We start from the raw sequence: 5,638 nt of genomic DNA on the forward strand, positions 1-5,638 counted from the left end.
AACGACTTGTAACTTGGCACACTTATAGATGACATATGTGGCTGGAACTGACGTGACGGAAAGGTGGCTGTGACTAAGAATGACGACGCGATGGACGTGTAAAGGTTTAATTTCGTCATATCTCAGGAACGGAAGGTCGTACAGAGGCGGGGGTTGGACCGGCGTGTTCAGCATAGCCGAATTATGGTGGGTAGACCCACTTCTCAAGTCTCTACAACGTACGGTTAACGCGATATTTTGATTTCAAATGTTTGGAACATTTCCGGTGTTATTCCAGAAACAGCCACAGGAGGGCGAATGCGGCCGCTTCAGTGAGCGTCTGAAGCTGACAAAAAGCATAAATATGCACACAAATAAATGTCATAACGACTTGTAACTTGGCACACTTATAGATGACATATGTGGCTGGAACTGACGTGACGGAAAGGTGGCTGTGACTAAGAATGACGACGCGATGGACGTGTAGAGGTTTAATTACGTCATATCTCAGGAACGGAAGGTCGTACAGAGGCGGGGGTTGGACCGGCGTGTTCAGCATAGCCGAATTATGGTGGGTAGACCCACTTCTCAAGTCTCTACAACGTACGGTTAACGCGATATTTTGATTTCAAATGTTTGGAACATTTCCGGTGTTATTCCAGAAACAGCCACAGGAGGGCGAATGCGGCCGCTTCAGTGAGCGTCTGAAGCTGACAAAAAGCATAAATATGCACACAAATAAATGTCATAACGACTTGTAACTTGGCACACTTATAGATGACATATGTGGCTGGAACTGACGTGACGGAAAGGTGGCTGTGACTAAGAATGACGACGCGATGGACGTGTAAAGGTTTAATTTCGTCATATCTCAGGAACGGAAGGTCGTACAGAGGCGGGGTTTGGACCGGCGTGTTCAGCATAGCCGAATTATATTGGGTAGACCCACTTCTCAAGTCTCTACAACGTACGGTTCACGCGATATTTCGAACTACAATTCCCCCTCAACCAACAGGTAATGGTAACCTTTAAAATGAATAATGCAAATCTCGCTGAATCTCCAGTCTTCTACCATGTTTTGTTTTTCACCGCACAGGAGTCTTGAAACAATGTTTGAGGAGCGCTACTCCTGATTGGACGGCAGAAAAGACGGAGGGTTGTCCTTTTTCCTGACTTTACTCTGCCCCGGAAAAGGAAGAGACTGCAAGGTGGGTTGGGAAATGTATTGAAAGCATGATAAAGCGACGGTAGTCTCCTTATTTATGTCCCTCCTTTGTGTTATTTTGTATTTTATTTCTAACTACGCAGTTATATTCATTATTACTACATACAGGTAGCACTTCTCTTTTCTTCATCTTGTTCTTCACACTTCTTTTTTCAAAATGTTTGTCGACTTCAGGGGCGGGACTTCCTGTTACCATGGTCCCCAGGAAGCGGAAAGCATCTCTCCGTCGGTGCAATGGCAGCGTCCCTCGTGGGGGCGAGTCAGACGTGGATGCGATGCTGGTGGAGCGACTTTCTGATACAGCGAGGCTTGGGTGTGTGATCTGTGACATCACATCCTGTCAGCACATGGGTTTTTTTTGCAGTGTATTTGCTGTTTTATTTTTTACAGTGTTGGATGTGAAACGTGAACCGGATGGATAGAAATATAAATGTACATTTTCTTCATATTGCCGATCTGATCTGCTCGGAAGATCTGCTTGGACATGAGATTAAAGTATGTATATTTACATTCAGATTGTCTGTGATGTCATCGTTGGTGTTGAGAATTTGTTAATGACTGGTTATCAGCTGGTCGAGTTTATGCTGGCCTCACAGCCAGATGGTACTGGGTTCGAATCGTGTCTGCGTCGGGGTTCTCCCGTTTCCGCCCACCTCCAAAAACGTGCAATTTAGGGGAATCGGTTACTCCAAATTGTCCGTGGCGTGTGAGTGCGTGCGTCGGTGTGTGCACGGGGGTGGGGGAATAGTTGGTAGCAATGTTGAAAAGTTCAAGGAGCCCCAGCTTCAAATCCCACTACGGGAATGGGATAGAGAGGGGGCAGCAGGGTAGACCCAGGGCCGCCTGGGCGGAGTGAAGTGGACCAGTCCAGTTCACTCCGCCCAGGCAAGGCCCTAGGCCTACCCTGCTACCCCCGTTCTACCCCACTCCCCCAGCGGGACTCGAACCCGGGGCCTCCGACACGGTGGTTGGTAGCAATACCAACCACGCCACAGTGCGGGGGAGGAAACTCGAGGCGTTAACAAAGTCATGCTTGTCGGATGATGAGCTGCTATTCCAGACCGCAGCGTGTTGCACTGGAGCTGTGCTTTTTCCTTATGCGACATCACACTGCGTTCTCGGTGGTGCAGTGGGTAGCACACTTGACTCCCGGCCAGAAGCTCCTGGGTTCAAAACCAAGGGGTGCAGCATGTATTTTTTTTTTTTACAAGAATTTGAGGTTTGTTGTTTGGTAAAGTAAAGTAAATGGGAAACGGCGCGTTCAATGACTCCACTGGGGTGTAAAGTTACGAGCGGCGCGCGAGGCTCATGTTTACAGCGAGACATAAACCTGGAATTATGACGTCAAGCCCTGTCAGGACGAGTGATTGTGTACGGCGGTCACTTTCTCTGTCCACTAGGTGGCGTACGGGAACGCCCACAACATTGTAGAAACGCGTTGAACAGATTCTGCAATGCCTCTCACACCTAATAAATACAGAAACGGTCCCAATAACTGCTTTATTTTTCCCCCAATTGTTAAAAACGATAAAGTTTACAGTGTTCCAAAGGGGCAAACGGAGAGTTTGGCAGCAGCGGGTTGGAGAGATGCTCTAAGATGAGGTCGGTCTGACCGTTACCCGTCTACAGTCACCGCGTTCCACCTTATTCTCTGGTAAAACCTCGCCACCTTCCGCACATTTATTGATTATCGTACTCGGTGGCGCAGCCAAGTGGCTGAAATGTTATTAACCCCTAAAATAAAACGACTAAAATCGGTGGAACTGCCAGAATTAAGATCGTTGTGAAATAACGTGCCGTGCAATACTGCTCTAAGGGAGGGGTGGCGGCACATCAAAGGGTACATTTCCACATGGGCTCATCCGTCCCCATCCGTCGGATGACCATCAGTATGGCGTTCATATAAAAGGCCTCGTAGGAATTCTTTGAACATTCATCGGGTCGTACCGTCTGGGAACGGGGAACGCTGATAGGAATCAGCAAACGGGGGGGATTCGGAGGCATCGACCCGCTGCGGCGCCAAGCTGAGACCAGGAGGGCGTCTGAAATCCCCCCCCGACATCAGGGTGGTACCGTCCACACGTCGGTGTTTATAGATAGCTCTAATATATTAATGTACAAAATATAGAATCTTAAAATATTTGATAAGGTTTGGCGTTCTGAAGTCAAAATACAAAACGGCCGAGATTAGAAAAAGTTCTTTGCTGACATCGTCTGTGTTTCGCGCCTGCGTGTGTGTGTGTGTACCGCGGTCGTAAGTACACGTTAAGGACAATCTTGTACATTATCCCTACTCGCTAGTACTTGCACATTAAAAACGATATTTTCAAACCAGCGCAGTCCCTCGGGAACAGCTGACGGTCCGGGGGGGGTTAACTAAGCACTGTGGAGTCACTGCATACAGTAGAAATATGGATTGTTGTCATATTTCGCGCGGCCGTCTGCGGCAACGCTAAAACCAGCGCAGTCCCTCGGGACAACGTCCCCGCGAACAGCTGACGGTCCGGGGGGGTTAACTAAGCTCTGTGGAGTCACTGCATACAGTAGAAATATGGATTATTGTAATATTTTGCGCAGCGTTGTTTTCTCCAACATGTGGCCTGCAGGGTACAAATCCGGGACCGGGGCCCTTCGGGGTAGAAATCGCATGACCACTTCGACTTACCAACCATAATCTGGACAATAATTACATCGTAGCAAGATTACAGACAGTTGGTTATACACAAATGAAGTACAAGTGTTTGCAAGAATACACTTTAATACACAGAACAGTGAACTGCACGGATCCTCCACGGCTGGACGGGTGCTCCAAAGGCAGGAAGGATCCTCCAAGGCGTCAACTGTGGAAAAAAGTAATAACAGAGTCATCCTGGAAGTATGTAACCATTAAATAAATATGCATTTATGTATTTTAATAATACACCAAGTCAAGCAAGTACAACGGCGTCACGACCTTCTGCGTGCCCGGAAAGTGACGCTACGGGCCCCCAAATCAACCCCCCCCACTAAATCTACCCACCGCGCAGTGCACCTTTCTGGGCATGGCTTTTAGCAGCGTGCCCCTGTCCGTTTTTTGAGGAAGGTTCCACTTTGCGAGGGAGAACCGGGACAAACGGCACATCAAACCGCATCAGCGAGTCGAGACGAATCCGATGATGGTGGTCATTTGTCGCTACGACCGGGCGCGGCCTCGTGACGTGCAAAAACCCGGAAGCGGCCTCAGGCTTTGGGCCTAAATTTCTCTCAGTTCACCCCTTGTGCAGAAAAGTCGTACTGGGGAAAACAGAACATCAAACAACATCAGCGGAACGAGACGAGTCCGATGGTGGTGGTCACGTGTCTGTACGATAAGGCACAGCCGCGCAAAAAACCGGAACTGGCGGCAGGCTTTGGGCCTAACTTTATCTTAGTTCACCCCGCGCTTTTAAAACGCGTACCGGAGAAAACAGCACATCAAACAGCAATTTTTTTAATTTTAGGTAAGGTAAGATTTAGTTTACTGATTTTGAATTTAAAGCTTCCTCGCTCACCGTCTGTTTTAAGCACTGCAGCCGCTCATGTCTCACCCGCTTGTCTGACGGCAGCGTCTTGCTGCCAGACCGCTCCTCCGGCCCTTGACCCTCCGGTGTTGCCAGCTTAGGCGCTGCCTTCGCATCAGGTGATGCTGTGAGGGGAGCCTCCGCTGCCTCCGCCGGTCCTGCGTTCTGAGGCCTGGACACAATAAATTTATAAGAATCCAAAGCTTCAAAAAAAAGAGCAGAGCTTTCTGAGATTTTTAATATTTGCGGCGAATGTGCTGCTTTTTTTTTTTTTAAATTTATTATTAAAACGCACCGAAACATTTACATACGGCCCATTGCTGATATGAATTTTATATTGCCTCGTGGGCAAAATATAATTACACGGCACGCCAGATTAGCTCACGGCCAAGACAAACACTTAATATTTTCTGGACGCTATTTTAATACAGTTAATTAAGCTACAAGTTCTCTTTCATGGCGCATCATAAAACGCGTCTTGCCTACAACCCTATTAGCTGCGTAAAAACGCACGTGTCTCTCGTCTTGAGTTGCAGAAATCGGTCTCTGTAAGAATAGTAGAACGTTAACTAAGGGTCCTTACCGGAAGACGACGGTTTTTTTTGTTCATCTTGACTTCAATGGAGATTCCGCCGATTGCTGATGCTGATCCGTCGTCTGCTCCTGCCGCTCTTCCCTCCACGACTGGACTGAGCGGAAATCCCCACCCACCTTTAAAACAGATAATCACCGGGCTGATTGGCTGAAAAGTATGACGCAGTTACGCTACCCAGAATGCCCCCGTGGCATGCTGAATAGATAAAGTGTCTTGAATCTCGAAACCTGGAACAGGTGAGGCGGTGGTGTAGTGGTAATTGCCTGTGCCCCGCATCCCAGACGTCTCGTGTTCGAATCC

General features: G+C 48.2%; 2 long non-coding RNA genes across 2 annotated transcripts; one reads left to right on the top strand and one right to left on the bottom strand.

The window, feature by feature from the left end:
• Positions 1-858: 858 nt before the first annotated feature.
• On the top strand, positions 859-1,636 carry LOC137917307 (uncharacterized). The gene is made up of 3 exons (XR_011106596.1): positions 859-994; positions 1,076-1,187; positions 1,379-1,636. It is a non-coding gene; the product is annotated as an uncharacterized lncRNA (long non-coding RNA).
• A 2,318-nt stretch (positions 1,637-3,954) lies between these two features.
• LOC137917306 (uncharacterized) lies at positions 3,955-5,421 on the bottom strand. Its single transcript, XR_011106595.1, has 4 exons — positions 5,327-5,421; positions 4,735-4,915; positions 4,236-4,477; positions 3,955-4,044 (listed from the first exon to the last, which is right to left on the bottom strand). It is a non-coding gene; the product is annotated as an uncharacterized lncRNA (long non-coding RNA).
• Between the last annotated feature and the right edge of the window lie 217 nt (positions 5,422-5,638).

Source organism: Brachionichthys hirsutus, unplaced genomic scaffold, assembly GCF_040956055.1.
Source record: "Brachionichthys hirsutus isolate HB-005 unplaced genomic scaffold, CSIRO-AGI_Bhir_v1 contig_1222, whole genome shotgun sequence".
Taxonomy (NCBI): Eukaryota; Metazoa; Chordata; class Actinopteri; order Lophiiformes; family Brachionichthyidae; genus Brachionichthys; species Brachionichthys hirsutus.